Source organism: Benincasa hispida, chromosome 7, assembly GCF_027475165.1.
Source record: "Benincasa hispida cultivar pf3 chromosome 7, pf3_genome.v1.1, whole genome shotgun sequence".
NCBI classification, from domain to species: Eukaryota; Viridiplantae; Streptophyta; class Magnoliopsida; order Cucurbitales; family Cucurbitaceae; genus Benincasa; species Benincasa hispida.
The window spans coordinates 58,097,979-58,125,362 of record NC_143484.1 but is presented as its reverse complement, the minus strand read 5'-3'; positions in this window follow the sequence as shown (position 1 = coordinate 58,125,362).

The window sequence follows — 27,384 nt, the reverse complement described above, 5'->3', positions numbered from 1 at the left end:
AGTTAAAATTTAACTTACGTATAATAACTCTTCTCAACACGAAAAAGAAGTGGGAAAAAAAAAGAAAAGAAAAAATCACATTCACCACCTTAATTTACATGACTATTATCATATATATTTTTATTGGCATCATCAATCATCCATGTTAATACAAAAAGAAATTCTCAAAGATATCCGAGTTTATTTCAAATTTTAAATATTCAAACGAATTTTTTTAGAGTTTAGGGATATATAATTGAAAACAATACCGACAAGTTTAAAAGCATTTTTGAGTCATTTAACCTAATAATTCATACAGACACAAATCACAATAATTATTTCTTTTAAGAGAAACAAATCACAATAAACTAATAAACTTGAATATAACTCAACTGATTAAGATATATGTCTTAAAAAATCTTGCTCCAACAAATTCAAGAGTATTATGTATAATTTAACCTCAAAATCAATATGGACAAAAAAATCTAATAACGTGAGTATAATTTAATTGATTCAAATATATATCTTCGACCAAGAAATTATAGGTTTAAATTATTTCATTTCACTCCTTATTGAACTAAAAACATAGTAGTAGTTATCATTTTATTACTATTAAAAGGAGAAAAAAAAATTGATCCCTAGATTTTGAGTTTAATTTCTATTTGGTATTTAGGTGACAAAATATTACACTTTTAAGTGTTAAGTTTTGAGTTTAATTTGAATTTAGTCCCAGGTTACAATTTTACCTTTCAGATTTAGATTTTAGTTTTAGTTTGATATTTCAAGATTTACATTTTTAACTTCGACTTTTTACTAAATACTCACTCCCAATCTTAAATGTCAATGTCTAGTAATTAATCTAAAAGAATTATAATTAATTAAGTTTAATTCCGAAATCAAATTTCAAGAACAAATCTAAAAATTAAATTAAAATTAAATTCAAAATTTAAAAAATAAAAATACAATACTCTGGCCGGCTCATAACTTAAAAGGATAAAAAATGTCCTTTTTCTTTTTGTCCCCTTTAATAAATAAAAAAACAAAGGAAAAAAAAAAATAGCTGCACGGTGGTAGTAGATGAGTTGTGTGTTGGAAAATCTTTAGCGCGCGGCTTCCGCTTCGTGTAGCGCTAAGAAATTTATGGACAAAAACGGGGCTGCGTTGGTGTGGGCACTGGCACGTCTGTGTGAATTAAATGCCATCTTTGTTTTGTCTACCTTTAAGCTTTAACTGATGGCAGCAACGAGAAACTTGTCAGCCGACTAATCGCATCCCTGCCCTCAATGATTCTCTTTTAATCTCTAATTAGTCAACACGAAATAATTTAATACAACATTCAATGAGATTTGCTCTTTTTAGCTTATTTTTATTACAAACCAAACTTCAAAACTACACATCTAATCTAGTAGCCAGTAGGTATGGTTTCACGCCAGTATATTTTATTAGGTGTGGTCTTACACACTGCCAAGAATTACATTTATTGATTTATGGATATAAATATTAAGGTCACCATTTTGTTTTTTGATTTGAAAGTTGGGCGTATTTTCTCTCAATTTTTATAATATTTTACATCTTTCTTTAGTATAATGATTAAATACTTATATTTAACTAAATTTTAAAAACAAAACAAGTTTTTAAGGCTAATTTGGTAACTATTTCGTTTATTGTTTTTGAAAATTATGTATATTTCTTCCTCATTTCTTACAATGATTTGTATCTTTACCAAATACAATGATTGAGTTCTTAGTCAAATTCTAAAAATAAAAACAACTTTCTAAAAGCTACTTTTTCTAGTTTTCAAATTTTTGCTTGTTTTTTAAACCACTGGTAAAACGTAGATAATTAAGGAAAAAATTTAGAGGTGGAAGTAATGTCTATAGGCTTAATTTTCAAAAACAAAAATAAAAAATAAAATCGTTACCGAACAATGCCTAAATATATAAGGTTATAAGATAATTAGAGTCTATTTGGTAGATAATTCGAAAATAGACATTTAAAAATAAGGTTTCAATAAGAATATAATTGTATTTTATGTATTTTAGATATGTCTTTGATAGCATATTCAAAAATTAGATTCAAATTTAAATAATTATTTTAAAATTGTTTGATACTTTGTTTATATACCATAAAACTATTTGAAATTACCTACATAATATTAGGTTGATTATAAACTATTATTAATTTATTTATGAACATGCTTTATGTTAAAGAATTTTGTATTGTTATTATTTTGTAATCTATATTTTATAATTTATAATACATCGCATAATACATATTTTAAATTTAAAAATATAAATTCAGTTTATAACAAGACATATTGTACTCTATAATATATATATTTAATTCTATTTAATGTAATTATGCAATTTAAAATTTAGACACACTAGAATACACAAACTTATGTTGCTTTCAGAATTTTCACTATTTGAATCACAAAATCAAAAATAGTTTTCAGAAATAATAATCTATATTGTCTACCAAACATATATTTATTGAGTTGAGTGAATTAAAAACATAAAATAGAATTCGGATTGTCAACCAAACGAACTCTTGCCATCTTTGTTTCGATATGCAAAATTGTTCATACATGAGTTAAATGTCTGTGTTTTTTTTAATCAATTTTTTGTACATGAAAATAAAAAATTAAGGCCCTGTCTAGTAATCATTTGATTTTTTGTTTTTGTTTCTGAAAATCAAGTCAATTTCATTCACATTTCTTATAATGATTTGCATATTTCTTAAATACAATGGTTGAATTCTTAACCAAATTCCAAAAATAAAAATAACATTTTAAAAGCTACTTTTTTTAGTTCTCGAGATTTAGCTTAGTTTTTTTAAATAATTGGTGAAAAATACACAACAAAAAAAGAAATTTTAAGGTAGAAATAGTGTCCATATGCTTCATTTAAAAAAAAAAAAAAAAGTTACCAAACGAGGCCTAAATAATTACATATAAAGTATCAAAATGGTAATAGTATTTTTTAATACTTTTAACTAATTTAAAATTATATTATACTAAGTATATTTTAACCATAATAAAAATATGCATCCATCACAATGAATATTATTGTGAAATTGAGGAGCACAACAGAGTACAATGGAAACACAGATATAGATAAAATATAACATAATAATATACAAATATAATAATAAATAAATAAGATAAAACATGATAATAAAATAAAATAACTAAACTTATGAAAATTGGATAATATGAAAAATTAAGTAGAATTTTGAAGTGGATTTCTCACCAATGTGTGTTCTTTCAAGATCCACCAAATGTCACTATTTATAAGGAAAGTGGCAAATAGGATGTGGTACAATTGGACACTATGCATAGGTGGTTGAATGACACATGGTAACATATGTGGTAATGAAAAAAAATGACATTTGGCATTGGACACTAAGTATGGGCATCTAACACCTATTTATAATATTTATAATACTTTTCCTTAGATGCTCATTATATATATATATATATATATATATATATATATATATGCAATATGTCTCGTTAAAACCTTACTAGGAAAAAAACAAAATGGGAAAACAAATCCTAAACATTCTAATGTTGTGCACAAATTTCTTTAAGGTTGTGGTGAGTAATAACTTTGTAAATAAGTCTGCCAGGTTAAACTTTGTAAATAAGTCTACCAGGTTATTCTTCGAACAAATTTGTTGTACCGTGATGTCACCATCTTCTTCAAGACCATGAGTGTAGAAAAGTTTTGGTGAAATATGTTTTGTTCTATCTCCTTTAATATACCCTCCTTTGATTTAGGATATGCATACTGTGTTGTCTTCGTATAATGTTGTTAGAAGATTTTTATTAGAAGACAAGCCACATGTTTCACGAATGTGTTGAGTCATTGATCTAAACTATACACATTCTCGACTAGTCTCATGAATTGCAATAATTTCAGCAGGATTTGAGGAAGTGACCATTATGGCCTGTTTCATTAATCGCCATAATATAACAGTTCCTCCACATGTAAATACATAACCTATTTTAGATCTAGGTTTGTGTGGATCAGAAAAATATTCAGAATCTGTATAAACAACTAGATCAAAATTTGATTTATTCAAATAAAACAAACCCATGTTGATCATTCCTTGGAGATAAAGGTGTATATGCCTAATTCCATTCCAACGTCTTTTTTTAGAAGAACTATATCTTGCTAATAAATTTACTGAAAATTCAATATCTGGTATTGTATTATTAGCAAAATACATAAATGCACCAATTGCACTAAGATATGAAGAAACTTTCATATCTTAGTGCAATTATACCAAGGTTAAGAGAGTGGACTATGAAGAAACTTTCTCACTTGTTGCTATGATTAAGTCTATCCGGATTCTCTTATCTATTGCCATATATTATGACTATGTGATATGACAAATGGATGTCAAGACTGCCTTTTTGAATGATAATCTTGACGAAACCATCTACATGAGCCAATCAGAGGGATTCATTGAACAAGGTCATGAGCAAAAGATTTGCAAGCTTAATTGGTCAATCTATGGATTGAAATAAGCATCTCGATCTTGGAATAGAAGATTTGATGCTGTAGTCAAATCTTATGGCTTTGATCAAAATGTTGACGAGTCTTGTGTTTACAAGAAGATCAACAGTTCAGTAACTTTTCTTGTATTGTATATAGATGATATCCTACTCATTGGGAATGATGTAGGTTACCTGACTACTATTAAAGAATAACTAGCTGCTCAATTCCAAATGAAAGATTTGGGTGAAATACAATTTATTTTAGGAATCCAAATCATAAGGGATCGAAAGAACAAATCACTAGCCTTGTCTTAGACATCCTATATTGACAAAGTGTTTGTCAGATATTCGATGCAAAATTCCAAGAAGGATTTGCTACCTTTCAGGCATGGAATTATCTTGTCTAAGGAACAACGTCCTAAGACACCTCAAGAGGTTGAGGAGATAAGACAGATTCTCTATGCATCTATAGTGGATAGCTTTATGTATGTCATGTTGTGTACTTGACCCCACATCTGCCATGCAGTGGGAGTAGTCAATAGATATCAATTCAATCTAGGATTTGATCATTGGACAACAGTTAAAGCTATTCTCAAGTATCTTAGGAGAACGAAAAACTATATGCTTGTGAAACCCGGATTTCCATTTTCCCTGCTTAAGCAGAAAATAAAAGGGATTAACTAAGTATAAGTTAAATTCTATGTTAAAGAGTAGGAAAATTCTAAGTGTTTAAATAGATTTGTTAAGTAGCTTTGAAATAAGCTTTAACTGGTGAAAATTTAGTTAAGTATAACCATGTGTTGGAAGCCAAGAAAAAATGGTTAAGTATTTGATAATGCGTTGGCCATTAGAATTTGAGAGGTTATTTGGGTATTAAAAGAGGCTGAAGTATGGCCGAGAGGAAAGGCTATGCGGGGATAAGCATGGGGCAACTTATGTTTGAGAGGTTAGTAGAGCATGCGGTAACCTCAAGTTGTGTGGACATAGGCGCAAGACGCTGGAGATGCGTGCGTGGGTTAATCGTGTAGTAAATAAGCAATGCTAGTGATGGTATGCGGCGATGCTAGACGATGGTATGCGACGATGCTAGAAGATGGTATGCGGCAATGCTACACGATGGTATGTGGCAATGCTACACGATGGTATGCGGCGATTCTACACGATGGTATGCGGTAATGCTACGCAATGATATGCGACAATGGTACCAGATGGTGTGCGGCAATGCTTCCCGATGGTGTGCGGCAATGCTATGCGATGGTGTGCAACAATGCTACCCGATGGTGTGCAACAATGCTACGCGATGGTGTGCGGCAATGCTATGCGATGGTGTACGGCAATGCTACATGATGGTATGCAGCAATGCTACGCGATGGTGTCATGTGACAACGCTACGCGATGGTGCTATAAGACAACGCTATGTGATGGTGTTATGCGGCAGCCTTGCTAAACGATGAGCTAGGCGATGAGACAAACCATGGTGAACGCATGGTGAATTATCTTTGCATTGCTAAGGTTTTCGGTAATAAGGTTTATAAGGTTGGTTGTGTTGGTCTTGAGCAAGAGACTAATAACGTTGACAAGCAACTAAGACATACATGTGATGGTCATGAGGGATGCGTTAGCAAGAGGTTAGGCAATGGTAAGTTATACCATGAGGCGTTGAGTTGAGACTTAGCTTGACTCAAGGGTTGACATGCGTTGGAGATGTGCTATATGCATTAGACATCCGAGGCATGTGGACGCATAGGACAAGGCTTGAGTAAATAGTATGCGGTAGAAGAAGATTGGTCATAATCCTAGTTGAGCGCATAAGGCAAAGGTAAGCCATGCGGTAGAGGGCATGCAACCAAGGGGGAGCCTTGCGAGCATCTAGCATATGCAACCAAGTTGCGTCAATAGGATGCATAAGGTAAGGTAGCGTTAATTGGAAATGGCACAATCGAAGTGAGTAGGTCGTATATGGGGAAAGATGCTAGGCGGTAATGGCTTGAAGGGTGTTATGTTAAGATAGGGTACAAGGTAGAGTTGGATGAATGCATATGAAGATGGATGGACGTATATGACGTTGGATGAGCGCATATGAGAGGATGGATGCATTCAAGGTTGTCATCCAGACATGTGGCTTGTTAAGAAGAAATCTTAGGTCTTAAGCAAATGAGGCGGATGCACAAGAAGACATGCAAATTTGAGGGCTATGTGTTGGTAAAAAGGGAACAAGACACCTTGAATTGCGATGATGTGAAGATTGCGTTAATAGTATAAGGAAAGGACACTTAGACATGCGGCCAAGTAGGAGGTGTCGGCCTTGGAGAGATTTTGGACACCTATAAATAGGGCTAAGGTCTTCTCTTCGGATCATAACTCGAATTCTCTTCAAAGGACATTAGGAAGAGCGTACGCAGGTCGAGTGGGAGGAACTATGCATTGATGGAAGAATGCATGCGTTGGTAGAAATACCATGCGTCGGTCATGAAGTTCCAAGAGAAGGAGATGCTGTCAGACAAAAAGGTCTGGAAGTAGCATCAATTTGGGACGAAGAGTTCTCCCAGAATAATCGTGCGTTTGGAGTGATTCTAAAGCCACCTGAAAGCTCTGAGAGTCTAGTTTCCATAGTGGGACTGCTGGAGAAGAAGCTCTAAGTAATCGGGCTGTAGAATGAAGAAAAGACATAAGGGTCGAGCTGTTGGGTAAGCTTGAGCCAGCCTTGATGTTTTGGTGATTCCGGCAAACCACGAGAAGGTCTGAGTTAGGATTTTAGGGTAAGCTTCCTGAGACATTTTAGAACATGTTTTCAGAAGGAAGTATCTTAAAATAACTCTAGAACTATAATCTAAGCTAATAATTGAATCTGAAATTTAGGGTTCAAATGGGAAACCAAGGAAACCTAAGGAACTTCGGAAAGGAAAGTTCCTAACCAACCAAGGTGAGTGGTTATTTCATTGTTTGAATGGTTGAGTTCTATATATCTATATATGTGTGTGTGTGTGTGTATGGTTATATATATAGGTTATATTTATAATATTGGCATAACTGGAGAATGTGTTTTGCCTGGATTTGATTGTTGTTGTATTGTTGTCACGATGTATGTATATTTGCATTAGGAAATGGGATTCATACCCGGAGATATTGTTAGCGTGCTTGGTGAGACGCTTGGCTGGAATTGTCAGCGTACCCAAACATGGCTAACAGGGGAATGTCGACATGTGCACAGTCGACAGGTTATAGGGTAGTGAGCTTGTGTCCACGTTGGTAATCATGCCAGGATTGTCCAGCTGACAGGCTGGGGAGATTACATTTTTCTATGTGATTATTGTTGATTGTGGAATCATTTTTTCCAAAGATGAGTTTCTAAAATCAAACTTATGTTTGTTTAAAGCTGCCACTCACTAAGCTTTGTAGCTCATGTTTTTCATGTTTTATGTCTTCCCCCCCTCAGGTAGCGGAAGATGAGGAGTTCCAGGGTATTGCTAAGGTCAAGATCTGCCACAAGCCACAGTTACACTTCTGGAAGGTTTTAAAGAATGGTTATTGTAAACTTTGTGATTAAGTCTTGGAGTTGTATGAACATTACATTGTGTAATATAAAATGGGCCTACTTAATTAGTTGTTGTTATCTCCTTGACTTTAAGTTTATTAAGTGTTGTGAAGTGGTTCAGTTGGACGGTAGGTATCACAAAAGGGTGGTATCTGTGGTCTTTCACGCCTCTCCTCGAGCTCAGGAGTGCGGGCTCGGGGCGGGGTGTGACAATGCTTGTGTATGCGACTAAGGATTTGATCCTTACATGATACACCGACTGTGATTTTCAGATTAATAAGGATTCAAGGAAATTCATATCAAGATCAGTGTTCACTCTGGTTGGAGGAGCTATAATATGGCGCAACATTAAGCAAGGTTGTATTACGGATTCCACCATGAAGGCTGAGTATATAGCTGCCTATGAAATTGCTAAAGAAGTTGTTCGACTCAGAAAATTTCTCAAAGATTTGGAAGTTGTTCCAAATATGTTATTGCCTGTCACACTTTATTGTGATAACAATGGTGCTGTGGTAAACTCCAAGGAGCCTTGTAGCCATAAACATGGAAATCATATAGAGTGCAAGTATCATCTTATTAGAGAGATTGTGCAACGAGAAGATGTGATTGTCACAAAGATTGCCTCGGAGCACAATATTGCTGTTCCATTTACAAAGGCTCTCATGGCTAAAGTTTTTTAAGGTCATTTGGAGGTCTAGGTCTACGAGATATGAGTCACCTAAGCTAGGGAAAGTGGACGATTTTATTGGGTATATTGTATGCCTTAGTTATTGTATTGTATATTGATACTTTACATCGTATATTGATATTTTACTTGCCCACTTGTTTTATACTCACAATTCTAAATGTTGTTAACATATTTTATTTATCAATAAAAATATTGTTGAGTTTTTTATTCAATAAATCACTATTGATATTGCATCCTTCTATGAAAATCCAATAAAAATGTTGTTGAGTTTTTTATTTAATAAATTATGTTTGAATTGTGTTTTTGTTTTCTAATTCTAAACAATAATAATGATAATAAAACTTTGGATGACTTTTATAATTTCGTTTTTTTATAATAAGACAATAATTTTGCTTTGGTAAGAGTAAATTATAGGAAAATAAGATGACTTAAAATATCGATGTTATTTACCACAAGAGTTAGGGTTCAACACCAAGATGTAGACCAACATCAAAACCACTGGACAACTCTGGTCTTTTTAGTTCACTAGAGAATCCATGTTAATCAAATAAACAAATGGAAATTTTTAAAAAAGAAATCTCGTTTTTAAAAACGTTTTTTTTAATATAAATTTCTTAACATTGTAAAAAATGTTTGTAAATTTGAAAAAAAAAAAAAAACATAAAACTCAATTGGTTAATAAATATACTTATTTTTTTTAAAAAAAAACTAAGAAAACAAAATTAATTGGTTATCAGTGACCACTTCTTTTCTTAATTAGTGGAGTCAACAATTGGAGAGATGACTTAGGAAAGTGACTTCATGCATTGAAGTAATAAACTCGACTAGTTAACAAACTACTTTTATAATTGGTTCATAAGTTAAAAAGATACTATTATTATTAACTTCCTCTCTTGAACTTAGTTAATTCTTTTGCTTAGAAATAAAATCTAACATATATGTATGATTTGTAAAGACACACAAGACATTACAAATCTTCTGTTAATTTTTTAGTTACATTATTAAAATCTCATCAATATCAAATTTCCTAATTTGATTGAACAATTTAAATAATTCCTCATTACTATCCTTTAGTGAGCTAACAAGGGGACCTATGGACCTACATTTTAGAAGCTCTAATGATATGAGATCTCTAATCCAATTAATCAATATTCATTAACTACCGATCACTCCACTAAAGATTGATAGGTGCACTCTTCGCACCGTAGATATATTTCTGTGTCCATGGATATAACCAATCAACAGAGCAATAACTCTTCACAAATACTCATAACTGCATCTGGGTCAAAATACCGTTTCCCTCTACAATTATATCTAACTCCTTAAGTACCACTGATTCCTCTAATGAACAAACGGTTTATAATCCAATTATAAACCAACACCTCTCAGGCAAGCCAGTGAGAGGTTGAGGTCTCATTATTCAAGACTCAGAACCAGCTATTAAGGGAGCAATTTATCTACTTTCCCAAGAAATGGAAAGGAGTGAACTCCATCTTGTATAGTTGTATTCTATTTATCAATAAAAACATGGAAAGCATATAAAACACAAGTATTATCTTATTAGAGAGATTATGCAATGAGGAGATGTGATCGCCACAAAGATTGCCTCGGAGCACAATATTGTTGATCCATTTACAAAGGTTCTCATGGCTAAAGTTTTTAAGGGTCACTTGGAGGTCTAGGTCTACAAGATATGAATCACCTAAGCTAGGACAAGTAGAAGATTTTATTGGATACATTGTATGCCCTAGTTATTGTATTGTATATGAATACTTTACTTTACATTGTATATTGATACTTTACATTTCCACTCGTCTTTTATTGTATTTTGATACATTTAACTAACTTTGGAAAAGTGGAAGATTGTTGTGATTGATGTTCCAAATCTAGTGTATCATGTGGTTTTTAGTTTTGTTAACACAAATTATTTATCTAATAAAATCAGAGGTATTTTATTTGACATTTAGACAGCATTAATTCAATCCAATAAACTAAGATCTAAGGTTATATGATGTCACTTGAACAATCTGTGGTTAACATATAGGTGATTTTTGTTCAAGTAATAACCTAAAAGGTCTGCAGTGGATGAAGGTTGGGTGCCTTATCCTGGTAACACTGCAGATACGACCCACTTTGTAATTGTTACATGAGATATAAGTATTACAAACAATATGAACCATATTGTTCATGTAAAGACATGTGAGTGGGGGTATCCTATATAAAAGAGTTTATACATAGACCGGACCACAAAATAATTAGTTTTTCTTTATAACATAGTTACTTGGAGAAACTAATATTTCACTAAGATGACCAGGGGAGACTTGACCTTAATCTTGAGTGAGTTGGGAACTTCTGTTTATGAAAACAGTCCTTTGATCTGTATGGGTGAGAGTGACCATGATAGCTGACTCAATAGTCCTACCATTTTGAGGATTTGTCTGATTAGGGAATTGAGAATACAACTACATAAGATGAAATTCACTCCTTCCCATTTCTTGGAAAAGTAGATAAATTGCTCCCTTAATAGCTGATTCTGGGTCTTGAATAACGAGACCTCAACCTCTCACTGGCTTGAGAGGTGTTGGTTTATAGTTCGACTATAAACTGTTTGTTCATTAGAGGAATCAATGGTACTTAAGAAGTTAGAAGTAACTGTAGGGGTAAAACAACATTTTGACTCAGCTGTAGTTATGAGCATTTGTGAAGGGTCATTGCTCTATTGATTGGTTATATCCATGGACACAGAAATATATCTACAGTACGAAGAGTACACATATTAGTTTTTAATGGAGTGATTGGTAGTTAATGAATATTGATTAATTGGATTAAAGGAGTTTAATCAATTAATCTCATACCATTGGAGCTTTTAATCTGTAGGTCCATAAGGTCCCTTTGTTAGTTTACTAAAGGATAGTAATGAGGAATGATTTAAATTGTTCAAATCAAATGAGGGAATTTGATATTAATGAGATTAATATACAATGGTTAATTATGTTGGGATTGGTGTCCTAATTCTCTCGGAGTCTCGTTGTTTTGTAAAGATAGACATTGTTCAATGAATAAAATAAGTGTTATTTAATTCTGAAATTTACTCATATCCAATAAACAAAGCTCTTTCGTTATCTTATGTGAACTTAAGCATGTATATGTGATATACAAGTGGATCATGCCTTAAGTGATAACCTAAATCAGTCTGTAGTATAAAGATTAAGGTGGAATACCTAATCCTGGTGTCACTACGGATACGACCCACTTTGTAGTGGTTTGCAAGTATTGTAAACTACTACAGATGGTAGATCCTGATCATTCGTGTGGAGACATGGAGCATGGGTGTCCTATACAAAAAGTTTGTATAAGACATGAACCACGAGATGACTAGACTCTGTATATAACACCGTTGATACTAGAGACTTGCATCTCATCTAAATGACCATAGGTGACACAACCTCAATCCTGAGTGTTTTGTGAACTCCTGCCTTTGAGGGCGGTCCTTTGATTAGTATGGATGAGCGTGGCCAGATTGCCAACTCAACATGCCTATCTTTTTGGGGACTTGTCTGATTTGGGAGCTGGGAACTCAATTCACAATATGGAATTCACTCCTTTTCCGAAGCAGGAATAAGTAGAGAGATTGCTCCCTTAAGGGATGATTCTGGGGATTGAATATAGTGGCCACAACTTCTCTTTGGAAGAGAAGCCTCAATCATAGTAGGACTATGATTTATGTTCGTTAGAGGGATCAGTAGTACTTAAGAAGACAGATGTAACTACAGGGGCATAACGGTTATTGGTCCAGCTGTACTTATGAGTGATCTGTGAAGGGTTGTCGCACTGCTGATTGGTTAAGATGGACACATAATATATCTGTAGTGAGGAGAGTTCAGCTGTCGTTCTTTAGTGGAGTCCCTGATAGTTAACGGATGGTAGATTCCGTGACTAAAGTGTTTAGTCAGTTATTCACGTACCATTGGAGCTTCAGATCTACAGGTCCATGAGGTCCCCTTGGTAGCTTGAATTCTGTTGAGGATCAGTTTTTGGTGTTGATTTGAAATGTTCAAATTGACAAGAGGTATTTTGATTATATATGATATAATCAGTATGATGTATGAGATACATTTAGTGGAGGATTGATGTAAATGAGATTTACATTAAATACCATGGAATAGAAAAGGAACTATGGTTTATATGTTTCATGAGATGAAATATTAAAACTATAGGTTATAAATATAGTATGATAAGTTGGTTATTATTTATGTTTATAATAATATTAATTAAATTAATTAATACTTTTTCTTTTAAATAACCAAAGTAGTGGATGGTTATTGGATCATGGTAACCGTGAGTTTAAAAAGAAAATGGTTTCCTATTTTGAAAAGAGGTTTTTACAAACATTTGAAAAGGTTTTGAGTTTTCTGTCAGTGAAAAAGAAACTCATGTAAGTCGTCAAGTAAATACAGATTTACTAAACGACGACTGAGCGAGCTAAACAATCGTGCAGATGCGAGTTAAACGATCGTATAGTGTTTACTAAACGATCGCATAGCTTTGCTAGACGATCGCTAGCCCAAGGTAAATGATCGTGTAGAGTCTGTAGGCGACAGACCGAGCTAAACGATTGCATAACTTTTGCTAGACGATCGCATAGCTTTATCTAAACAATTGGGCATCGACCTATACGATAGGTCTCAGCCATCTCCCACCCTCCCAGTCGTATATGCGATCGTTGTTTCCTCCGTTCGTCTGCCTCACACCAAGTCCGAATAGAGCCCATCCTCTGGATTCTCATACCGTGAATACCAAGGTCGCCTTGTTGGTGGTGTCAGACTCAACTCGACACTGTCGAGGTTTTCTGGAGGCCATTCGTGATGCTGTGGAGGCCGTTCGCTGTTGCGAAGGAGATCGTGACCAAGGAGATCGTTGAGGACGAGCGCGAAGTGTTTGTGCTATGTTTGTGCGGTGTTTTAGTCGTGTAGATGGAGTGTTTGTGGTTGTTGTTGTTCGATCAGAGCGCACATCGGAGCGTGAAGACGCTTCTGCCTATGTGCGTGGAGTTTGTCTTTCTTTACATTTGAGTTTGTTCATGTTGTAATTTCTCTGTATAATTGTATAACCGTTTGTTGAAGTCGACTGTAAATGATATGTTAATTAATATTGTAATTTGGAATAGTCTTGTTCCACTGCTCACGGAAATCTCGAATTCGATTTCTTTCAAATTATAGATATGATCTATAATCCAAATTATGTAATAGAGATATATTTGGATAAGATTCAAATATTAAATTTATATGAACTGGATTCATAAAGAGATGAATACATAAAAATATGTGATATTTATATGTTAATTAACTCCATATTAAATATGATTTAATATGTTATTTAATTGATTAATTAATGGTTAATTAATTGATGAAGAAATAACAGAGAATAGAGGTTAGTATAAATATATGATATTTATGATAATTAATTAAATGTATATTAAATATGATTTAATATATGGTTATTTAATTAATGTGCTAGCTAATTAAATAAGGGTTGTTTAATTAATTAGCATTAAGGGTATAAAGGGAAATTCTTGGAGAAGGGCCATATAAATATATCTTTATAGCCCATTTAGGAAAAGGAGTTTTTTTTACACAAGCCTATGTTTTCTCTCTAAATCCTATCTAGAAATCCCTAACCATTTTCCTCCTTAACAGTTCTTGAAGACCACCCTTCCACGTTCTTTGGAATCCTAGAGAATAGCAAGGTAACTTTGTTGGTGGTACCCTTCTTCTTGGAGAAGTTTGAGATTGTTGATACCGGTGGAAGAGGAAAGCTAGAGGAATCAACAAAGGCGAGTTTTGACTTCTTCTCTTCTTCCTCTTTTCAAGCATGCTTATATTTTTTGTTTGCATGTTTATCCTACAAATACATGTTTTATTTTATTGTTTTTGTTTCCATAATAACCGAATGTCTAAATGTAAGACGTTCACACGCTTCCGTCGGAATTTGATTTCTTCATACCACACTTCTTCGTATTCTAGATTCATTAATGACAACTTGTAGTGTTAGGATATCAATTTTTTATTGAACATTTGCAGCTAGTATATGTGACTCAATTACTTTCTTTGCATCTATAAATGCATATGGTAACTGATTTGTTATATTTTGCAAATGAGTTTTCTTCTAAATTTCAAGTTCACATTGATCTGTGCGGGATCTAAATGAGACAATAACAATGCATTCCATGCAATTTCTTTTTCTAACTTCTTAACTCCCCCCTCTAATTTTGGAAAAGTTGTCTCATTGAAATGACAATCAACAAATCTAGCAGTAAACACATCACTCATCAGGGGTTCAAGATATTTAATAATTGATGGGGAATCATATCCAACATATATTTCTAACCTCTTTTGAGGACCCATCTTAATACGTTGTGATGGAGCAATTGGAACATATATTGCATATCAAAAAATTCTCAGATGGAAAATATTTGGTCTAATGCGTACAAGTGACGTTGCATGAAAAATAGCATGTCCTTATACAAATGTAGGAAGCTTAATTTTCATAAATAATAGTCTTACAATTAATTGCAATCGTTTTATAAATGATTATGCTAAACTATTTTGTGTAAGAACATGAGCTACAAGATGTTCAACATTTATCCCAACTGACATACAATAATTATCAAAAGCTTGGGATGTAAATTCACTAGCATTATCAAGACGAATGGTCTTAGTGGCATAATTAGAAAATTGTGCTCTTAACTTAATTATTTGAGCAAGTAATCTTGTAAATGTAAGATTTTGACTTGATAGCAAGCATACATATGACCATCTTCTGGATGCGTTTATTAATACCATAAAATATCTGCATGGTCCACTTGGTGGGTTAATAGATCCACATATATCACCATGAATTCATTCTAAAAAAGCAGATGATTCAGTTCCCACTTTAACTGGTAATGGTCTAATAATTAATTTGCCTTGAGAGCAAGCATCACATGATAATTCATTAGATTGAAGAATCTTCTGGCTTTTCAATGGGTATCTATTTGAATTCTCAATAATTTGTCTCATCATAAAAATCCCTATATGATCTAGTCTATCATGCCAAATTGTAAATATGTCTAGATTCATGAACTTTAGGTTCATTGTTGCATATGTTTCAATGACTTGTATAAGAATATAATATAATCCAGAAGATAAAGCAGATAGTTTTTCTAGTATACGTTTTTCATATGAGACAGTAGATATGATATAAAGATACTCTATATTATTTTTTCTATCAGTCTCAATATGATAACCATTACAACGTATATTTTTAAGACTTAGAAGATTTCTCTTTGATTGACTATAGAACAAGATATTGTCAATTGTATATTTTATTCCTTTAGGCAAAATAATAGTTGCTTTTCCAAACTCTTGAATTAGGTTTGCAAAACCTAATATTGTATTGACTTTTACTTCCAGCATTGTGAGTTTGGAAAAATATTTTTTACTTGAAGTATTGTATGTGTAGTTGTACTGTCGGCTAGACATAGATCTTCTTTAATCATTTTTGAGTCACCCAACATATGAAAATGATCCAAGTTTCTTCATTAAAAGAAAATAATTATAAAAAGAAAAACAACACTTGGAACATACAAAAGTTAATATTTACTAAAAAATCATGATGATAGATAAAAGAAAATAACAACCTTAAGTCTAGAAATTCTTAATGTCAAAAGAAACACTTGATGTTTCATTAACTGTATCAATCTTCTCTTCAGGAGATTCAAAGAAGTCCGCCACATCCAAATTTGTCATATGAGATGGGTCAAATATGTCATTATCTTGGTATGCAAAATTTGCTTCCACATTTTCCCCCTTTTTCCTTCAGGAGGTTTGATAGAGATCAAGTAAGTGTTTTGATGTATGATAGATACGTGACCAATGTCTAGTCATTCTGAATCAGAAGAATTTATTTTCAACACTCTTTGAACTCTTATATTGTGAAGTTTTTCCTTTGTGATCATTATTTGTGTGATTCTTTTGAAATTTGAATGATTAGAATGACCACCACGAAAATCATAATTATTTCTTCCTCTGCCACGGTCATGACCTCGACCACAACCACGACCTCAACCACGATTATTATTAAAATTCATAGCATTCACTTCAAGGAATGGTGTCGTTTCGGTTGATCGATATTCATGATTTTTCATTAATAACTTGTTATTTTGTTTTTCACGAGAAGACATGAAATTAGTTTAGAATATTGTTTAAAACATTTCTCATTGCTGCTGCAAGAGTATATTTGAGACATGAAATGTAGAAAATATCTTCTCTAACATATCATCATCAATAATTTTCTCTCCATATAACAACAATTTTAAACTTATTTTAAATAATGCGAAATTGTAATCACTTATTGATTTCAAATCCTGTAGCCTTAAATCCATCCATTCATAACCAGCTTTAGGAAGAATAACTGTTTTTTGAGACCATACATTTCTTTCATATTTTTCCACAAGATATATAGATCTTTTATTGCAAGATACTCCATTTTTAATCTCTCGTGGAGATGATGGTGAAGGAAAATCATAGCTTTTGCTTTGTTCTAACTGGATGTCGTATTTCCTTCTTTAATTGTTTCTTCCAAGTTTATAACGTTCAGGTGGATTTTGGCATCAAACATCCATGAAAAATAATGATTGCCATTAATGTCAGGGGCTGCGTATTTTAATTTTGTAAGGTTTGTAATGACAACACTTTAGAACCTATCTTCAACGAGGGAAGGACATGAGGTCGTGCTGATAACGTGTTGTGAAATTGAAGAGTACAATGGAGTATAACAGAACACGGATATGGAGAAAATATAATATAATAACAAATAAATAAATGCAATACAATAAAATAATAAAATAAAATAACTAAAACTATAAAATAACTAAAATTATGAAAATTGGATAATATGAAAATTTGAGTGGAATTTTGAGGTGAATTTCTCACCAATGTGTGTTCTTTCAAGATCCATCAAATTTTACTATTTATAGGTAAAGTGGCAAGTAAGATGTGGTACACTTGGACGCCATGCATAGGTGGTTGAATGACATATAGACAACATATATGGTAATAGAAAAATGACATTTGATATTGGACACTAAACATGAGCATCTAACACCTATTTATAATATTTATAATAAATATAAGTTTTTTTTTGTTATTTTTTAATATATATTTGTCTATTTTGTCGTACAAGATGAAACTCCTGTAAAGAGAAAAAGAATTCATTGTATTTTTGTGAGTGATTACACAGATGTACAAAAGACTCGTAAGAAAAAAACAAGCAAAGAGTATACCAAACTAATATTAGAACAAAAAGATATTTGTGGTTCAAAAAGGAAAAAAAAAAAAAAAGATAGTTGACTAAATCTTAGTAGTAATTTAAAACATAATAATTGATGTTTAGTACAAAAGTGGAAGGTGGGATGCGATGGAAAATAAAAATATTTTAGGGATCCCCAATCCCGTGTCTCCATTTATCAACTATAGTTGAGAAAGTTCTAAAGGAGAAAAATCAAAGCACGAATCACGTGCCTTGCACACATGTCATGGTTTTTTCCCCTTTTAAAAAAAAAATTATAGAAAATAATTTGTTTAAAGAATATCACAAATTTTCAAAGTTTAAAAAATAACCTAACTTTCTCCCTCTCTCCATACTCTTCGAAAATTCAATGATGTATTTTTGGATCCAGTTAGATATGGTGGAAGGATATGCAACTGGGTCGCCATGACAATCAGTCCAAATTGTCCAACATCTAATTGCAATTATTCTAACATCCTCTCGAGAGCAAACATTCACAATTTGAATCTATCGGTCCAGAAAGTAAATAAGGTATGATGTCTAAACCTTTCTTCTGTAAGGCAAGTCTTATAGGTAGAATATTATGTTTGGAAATGACTTTCGGACTTAGGCCCATAGGAAAAGTTAAGAATAGTAGGAAGTTTTGTCCCACATGGATAGATTTAGAATTGTCTAGAGGGTATAAATACCAATACATTCTAATTAAGAATCGAAAGTGTGTTGAAGGTAGAAGTATAACCCTTTCATCACATATGTGTTGCTATCGTTGTTGTTTGTTTAGGCTTTATTTTTTTAATAATATTATTAAATCTATTTTTATTATTTTGTTGGCTGTTCATTTTTTATTGTTAACGGACCGTTGGGTTTGTGATCGTTTGGTTTTATGTTTGTTAATGGATCTTTCAGATTCTGACTGTTCGTTTCTATCCGTTGGTGTCCTCCTCTCTTCTGCTATTTAACCCAGATCAAACCTGAGAGTGAAGACACAAAAAATCAATTTCTATCTTCTATTTCACTAAATTCTTCTTCTGTTCTAAGCAATCTTCTCATTGGTTCATTTTCCGAAGAGTGCACATTTGAATTTGGAGGTTGCGTTAATCTTGGGGAATAACTGGCATAAGTGATTAGCATCGAGGTTGCGCCGTAATTGCTTTCAGGACAGTGGTTTCTCTACGGCACAACAATACTTCGTGACATCTGTTATAGACATTTGTTTTAACAATCTGTAAGTAGTTATCCAAATGTTGATAAGAAATGGTAAGGTTCTCCCCGATTTGTCTAAACTCGAACCATTTGATGGAGAAAATTATCGCTGCTGGTCTCAAAAGTTATTGATCTTCTTCAAACAGCTGATTACATCCTCACCACAAAAGTGCCTACTAATACCGAGAAGTTGACCACTGTCTCTGATCCAGAATCTTTCAAACAACATCTTGATGTTTCTCATCAATCAAAGTAGTCTCCCATGATTAACCCTGATAAGTACGAGAAAGACAACAAAATAGTCTCATTTGCTTAATCATATGACATATTCGATATTCGGTTTGTTCGTGGTCCAAAAGTCAGCAAAGGTAATTTGGAGTACGTTGGATTCTTGATATAGAGGAAATGATGCTGGTTACAAAAAATACGTTGTTGGTAAATGGCTATAACTCCAGACGATGGACGAGAAACTAGTAGTAGAGTAGAAACATGAATATGAAAATTTTATGGTCAACGTTCTGGCCGAAGGCATGAAAAGTGTAAGATTCTCTAAGAAAATTGATGCTTGAGAAATTTCCCCCATTCTGGAGCGACTACAGAAATCATCTGAAATACAAAAAGAAGGATCTGACACTTTAAGAGTTGATTAGTCGCAGGTGCACAGAAAAAGCCAACAGATAAAAACATAAGCTAATTTTTGGAAATCTAAATTCAATTAATGCTAACTTGGTTAAATCTTCTGCTGTTAACAAAAACATGTCTAAAAATCATAAGAAGCAATTTGGAAAGAATAATTCTTCTAAGAAGAATAGACGTCATAGAACTACTGGTAGGAAGATTGAAAAGGAAAATTTTATTTGTTATGTCTGCAGGAAACCTGGGCACAAATCCTACCAATGTAGTCAAAGGAAAGGAAGACCAAATCAGCAACCCACACCACAAGCTAATCTTGTAGAACAGTATGACATAATCACTGTTGTTGTGGAAGAAAACTTGGTGGAAAACAAAATTGACTAGATACTTAACACCAGAGCTTCGAGACATTTCTGTTCAAACTGAGAGCTATTCCATGTCTACGAGGATACATCTAATGGAGAATGTTTATTCATGGGTAACTTGATCACAGCATGAGTGCTTGAAAAAGGAAAGGTTCTTTTAAAATTAACCTATGGAAAAACTTTATCCTTAAGTAATGTTTTGTATGTACGTTCATTTTATAGGAACTTGGTATCTGGGAATCTGTTGAATCGGGCTAGGCTTAAGGTTGCCCTAGAAGCTGACAAGGTTGTCCTCACAAAAAATGGAGACTTTGTTGGAAAGGGATATCTTGCTAATGGTCTTTTTATACTGAATATTGTCCCTGTTACAAATATGATGAATACAAGTGCTTCTAATTTTGCTTACATAAGTGAGTCTCTTAATATGAGGCATGGTAGATTAGGTCATGTGAATATTACATCAGTTAAGAAATTTAAGGATTTAAAATTGATTAATGCATCTGAAACACATGAAACTAGTAAATGTCCTGTTTGTGTAGAAATAAAGTTTATCAAGAAACATTTTAAACAAAATTACTATAACTGAATCACTCTGATTTAGCTAATTTAAAAAATACCACAAATAAAGGTGGAAAAAATTACTACATTTCCTTTGTTGATACTTTTTATAGATATACTAAAATCTATCTTTCAAAGACAAAAGATAAAGCTGGTAGTTTGTTTTTGAAATATAAAGCAGAAGTAGAGAATCAATTAGATAAGAAGATTAAAAGGTTAAGATCAGATAGAGGTGGTGAATACACTGATAATATGCTTAAAGAATTTTGTGAATCAAATGGTATTATTCATGAATTTACTGCACCTTATTCACCACAACAAAATGGTATAGCAGAACGTAAAAATAGAACTCTTAAGGAAATGATAAATGCTATGTTGTTAAGTTCTGATTTGTCTAATAACATGTAGTGGGAAGCTGTGCTTTCTGCCTATTTTATTCTTAACAGAGTACCACACAAGAAACTGGATAAGACACCTTACAAACTCTAGAATGGATATGCACCTAATCTCTCTTATCTAAAGGTGTGGGGATGTTTGAATAAGGTACCATATCCTACACTGAAGAAACCTATGGTAGGATCTACAACTTTTGATGGTGTGTTTATTGGTTATGCACAAGATAGTGTTGCATACAGATTTATGTGCTAATGATGATAGTGTTGCATATAGATTTATGTACTCATGATGGATCTGTATGTGAATATAAGGATGCAAAATTTTTTTAGCATATTTTTCATTGAAAAAGGAAAACATTGAATCACTTAGAACGACTAATTGTGAGAATAATTCTGTTTCCATGCCTTCCTTGTCTAATAGAATGCATGATATAGAACCTAGAAGAAGTAAGAGACAAAAAAATGAGAAAAATTTTGGTTTTGATTTTTTAACTACTTTTTTAGTTGAGAGGTCAAATGATATATCTGTTTGCATACATGTATCTAATAGATGAGGATCCTAAAACTTACCAAGATCCTTAAATTATGTAGACTCTTTTATTGAAGGAAGCTATTAAGAGTGAATTGGATTCTCTATTCATGAATCAAACTTGGAACTTAGTAGATCTTCCAAAAGGAAGTAAACCTATTAAGTGCAAGTGAATTTTTGAAAGAACAATGAGGCCAGATGGTTCAATTGAAAGATGCAAAGCTAGATTGGTAGTAACATGGTATACACAAAAACAAGGTATTGACTACTTTGACACATATTCCCTTATAACAAAAATAGCTACTATTAGAGTCTTGATTGCATAGCTGCTATCTACGGACTTCTAATTCACCAAATGGATGTAAGAACAACATTTCTCAATGGTGATCTAGAAGAAGAAATCTATATGATACAACCTGAAGGTTTTACGGTTGTCGATCAGGAAAAGAAAGTATGTAAACTAAAAAAAAATCTCCCTATAGTCTTAAACAAGCTCCCAAACAATGGTATGAAAAATTCAATAATACTTTGATAAACAATAGGTTTAAGGTAAACTCCTCAGTCATGTGTGTTTATTCAAAGTTGTTTGGAGCTGAGTGTGTGATTATATATTTATATGTTGATGATATGCTCATCTTTGGAGCAAACATAGAGACGATACGTAATACCAAATTGTTATTATGTTTTCATTTCGAAATGAAAGATTTAGGGGAAGCTGATGTAATACTTGGTGTTAAGATAAGAAAAACTAAAAATGGTTTTTCTCTGTGTCAAGCACACTAAATTGAAAAATTACTAAAGAAGTTTGATTGTTTTGATGATCCTCCTGTAAGAACTATTTATGATGCTAGTATAAGTCTTAAGAAAAATAAAGGTGATTGTGTATCTTAGTCTGAATATGCAAAGAATATAAGTAGTGTTATGTTTTTTTATGAACTATACTAGTTCTGATATGGATGAATTATTGGAGTGTTCTTCGTCGTATGTTAAGATATCTTAAGGGAACCATGAACTATTGTTTGGATTTTAATAAATTTCCTATTTTTAGAAGGTTATTGTGATGTAAACTGGGTATCTAATAATGACGAGGTCAGTTCTGCAAGTGGATATGTATTCTTACTCAGAGAAGGAGCAATGTAATGGAAGTCTACAGAACAGACTTCCATAGCTAGATCCATTATAGAATCTAAATTTATTGCTCTAAAACTAGCAGGATAGGAGGCTAAATGGCTTAGAAGTCTACTAGGGTATGTACCATTGTGAGGGCATCAGTACTAGTCTTTGTGCACTGTGATTCACAATCTGCCATAGGTATTGTCAAGAATAGTGTATATAATGGCAAAAGAGAACATACACATCTTAGATATAGAGTTGCGAAACAGTTGTTAAAAGGAGGAATTATTTTCTTGGAATTTGTGAGGTCTAAGAAAAATTTGGCCGATCCTTTGATCAAAGGCCTAACAAGAAAAATAATTTTAGAATCATCAGTAAACATGAGACTTAAAACCTTATAGGATTCTATAGCTCTTTGTCTTAGTGGTCTATTGTGATAGGCTGGATGGTTTATAGCCCTTTATATGGGTGGTATGTTGTGATAGACTTGATGGTCCGTAGTCCATTATGTTGGAGGTCCTAGGCTGGACTTGACGGATAATGTTAAAATCTTTTAATGATTCATAGCTCCTTTTTTAGGTGGTCCTAATGTGGACTTGATGGATAATGATGAAATCTTCATAGCTTAGTATTTGAGTGGTTTGTCTTTGAGAGGCTTGATGAAGATGGTACTGACATAGACTAATTGTCTAAGTCTTCATGGCTCAGTTTGAGTGGTTTGTTTCTAACGAACTTGATGAAGCATCTAACATGCTAGTGAAGGTATGCCCGCCTTCATTGAAAGAGTTTAAAGGTCTCTTTTTAGAGCTTTCATGGTGACCCAAGGTATACGTGTATGACCATAATAAGCACACTTTATATCACAAAATTGAGAGAAGGTAATGTGTTGTGGGAATCTCAAACAGTTTTATTGAAAGTTTAAGAGGAAACTCACTTTCTCAAACAAGGTTGCTGCTTACTTCATTGTGCATCAATTGAAATAATTAGATATTGATGTTTAAGTATGTTCTCCTTTATTTTCTCAGAACCGTTTTTTTTAAATAATCTTTTATATTGTTTACTTGTTAACTTTTCTGTAATAGTCATTTGTGGGAGATTGTTGAAAATGACTTTTGGGCTTAGGCCCATTAGAAAAGTTAAGAAGAGTGAGAAGTTTTGTCCCACATGGAAAGATTTAGAATTGCCTAGAGGGTATAAATACCAAGGTATTTTGATTGAGAATCCAAAGTACGTTGATTGTGGAAGTATAACCTTTTCACCACAAACACGCGTGATAGTCGATTGAACGGACGGGTTTGGGTAACTGTGCTTGCTAAAAAAAGAACTAAATTTTTATTACTAATCTTTTTCATTTTCTTCATTTTTACCGTTAACAGGAAATTTAGTTTGTGACTGTTGGGTTTGTGACCATTGGTTTATGTCCGTTTTTTTTCAATTCGTTAACGAATCATTCAGATTCTGACCGTTTTTTCTGTCTGTTGGTGTCCTTCTCTCCTCTGCTATTTAATTCAGATCATACCTGAGAGAAGGGACACAATAAACTCGATTTCCATTTTTTATTTCCCTAAATTCTTCTTCTATTCTAAGTAATCTTCTCATCGGTTCTAGTCAATTTTTTCACGAGTTCATGTCTGAATTTGGAGGCTGCGTTAACCTTCTGGAGCAATCGGCATAAGCAATTAGCACCGAGGTCGCACCATAATTGCTTTCAGGGTAGTGGTTTTTCAACGGCACAGCAACACTTTGTGACATCTGTTCTAACATGGCTCTCCATAGAAAGTGTTTAATCTTTGCATGGACTTCTAATTTCCATAACTTCTTCCATATATGAGCCAAAGTATTACAACTGGGTCCTTCCTCTTCAACTATTTGTTTAATTATCAACTAATATCCAAATAATTCCAGACAAAGAAAAACTAGTCTTCGATCAATTCAGTCTGGAGAAGCCCCTGTACGAGATTAATCAAAATCAATGTAGATGCTGCATGGAGACAAAATCCATTTGTTCTTGGTCTGGGAATTTTTTGTCATGACTCCTTAAAATCGATAAAGGTCCTGCTCTTGAATGTTTAGACGTTGTCTTTGATGCCCCGTTATATGAATTAAAAGCAATAGTTGAATGAACGCATATGGGTTGAATTTGTTCTAGATGGGTCGAATTTTAAACCCTCGACCTTCTCCTTTCCCTTTACATTTGCACGTCGAACTTTCTCTCGACCTTGCCCTAACATTATTATTGAGTCTATTTAATTATTATTCCGGAGACCTTCCTCATAATTATTTGATGTTAAGAGAACGAAATATCTTCCTCATTCCGGAGATCTTCTTCATTCCAGAGATCTTCCTCATAACACTCATAATTATTTGATGTGTTAAAAATAATTTTGTATTAAGAGAGAATGAAAGAGGGAAGAGTAAGAGAGAGAGCGAGATTTTGAAAGAGCGAGAGTTTGAGAGCGAGATATCCGTACAAATTTTTCTTTTTTTTTTTTCTTTTTTTAATTATTACACATTCTACCTTCTTCTTCCTTACTTTCTTTCTTTCTTTCATTTTTTTTAATTTTTTATTTTATAAAAAAAATTTCTAAAAATTTTTTATTATAATTTATCATTTAAAAAAAAAAAGAAAAAAAACTCTATGAAAATCTTGGTACCAAATGTACAAAAGGAATCCAAGATCATTATTGTAAAATCTTTTAAACTATTGACCTCAATACTGTGATTAAAATTTCTCTTATTTATATCAATAATACAGTCTTATTTATAGACTTGCATGTGAAGGTTTTGAGTGTTGATTTGATTTATTATGTCCTCAAATTATTATCTAAAATATGTAAATTTGAATATTGAAGTTTTTTTTACCTAACTTTTTAGATTTAGACTATGTGATGTTATTATTTATGTTAGTGACATTTAAAAACTTCTATATCAAAATAATTACTATTCATAATATATAAAAAGAATAAATAAAAATAATAATATCTCATAAAAATAAAAAATGTAAATTAAATATCTCATTTATATAAAAACAATTACAAAAATCAACGTGTCCCATAAGGCGGACGTCGTCGATTTCGAGCTGGTTGTCGTCGTCGACTTCGAACTTGAGGTTGCTCGGGTTCTTCTTGATGTTGCTCTGGTACCTCTGCAGGCGCTTCATAATATAAATATTCATTATGCTCTCCATGCCCCGACCATATCTATGCACGTATGAAGATGAAAAACCAGCATTTGAGTCATAATGTCTTGAACCAAATACTGGCATCATCATCATCGGACTAACATAATCAGTTTAACTCTGCGTCTGCATCATAGGGGGCTCTTCCACATTATGTGCAACCTCATCAAACTCATCCTCTTCCTAAACATGTCCTCTACGTCTAGGAGCTGATGGAGGAACAATAGGTATATCGTACATATAATGAATTTCCTTCAAATAGCTTTGGTTGTCACTACCTATAGCAAGAACCTGGTTCGGATCATTCGCCACCTCACGGAGTCTACAGTTGTTCGATCTCTGTGAATTATAAAATAATTAGACAATATTTAAAATAAATTTAAATTAAAAATAATTAGATAATATTCATTTACCAGATGACCCACAGTTGCTCCCGGACGACTGACGTAGCGCCTGTGATATTATTATACCAATGAATATATTTTGGAGTGACATCTGTGTCAAACTGTTCAAGAGAAACCCCTACTGCAATAAACCTTGCATGATAGTGCCATTGCGCTACCAAATGTGCAACTTTTTCAAACCAATCTCCAGTCCTTAGGTCAATATCATGCAGTATGGGTTCAGTATTACAAGGCGATGGGACATTCTGCTGAAAATCGAATTGTCTCATCACCCTGTCAGGAAGATGCCATTCACAAATGTGAAAACATATGAGAGGACTCATCGTCTGCCATATGTTTTGACCATTCGTACAAAAATTAGGCAAAGTATGCATAATAATTTTGTACGGCATAATCAATTAGGTTTAATGTAATGTACCTGTTCAGGTTGAAGCAGATCAAACATGTATCTATACTGGCTGACTACATGTGTGGCTGTCCTAGTCACACAAATTTTGTCTCTCCACCTAAATTTTTAAATTGATAATTTAGAATTTAAATTAACTAGATTAGTGATATAAAAATTAAATTGAATTACAACAACATACCGAGAACCGTAGGCTCGTCCAACTAAATGAGCATCATTAACATGTTGTAGTTGTGGAACCATTGTTGGAAATCACTCCCAAGCCCATAGTTGCAAAAGTATGAGAGGCCCAACTATCTCTCGAACCTTAGGTCTTGTTGCTTTGTATAGTTGTCTATACAACCATGCCAAGTATGCTCCACCCCATGAATTCCGCCCCGTATCATGAAGGTTAGCTAACAGTGGCAGGAACATCAAGTGAACAAAATGACTTGATTTATCTGAAAACAAACTTCCATCATCTGTGAGCTCATGAAATTGTGTTCTAACCATATTAAACTTAACTTCGATCCTTTAATCTTGTCGGCAGGTGGGGTCGCACCGAGGTACAATTGACAAATTTCTAAC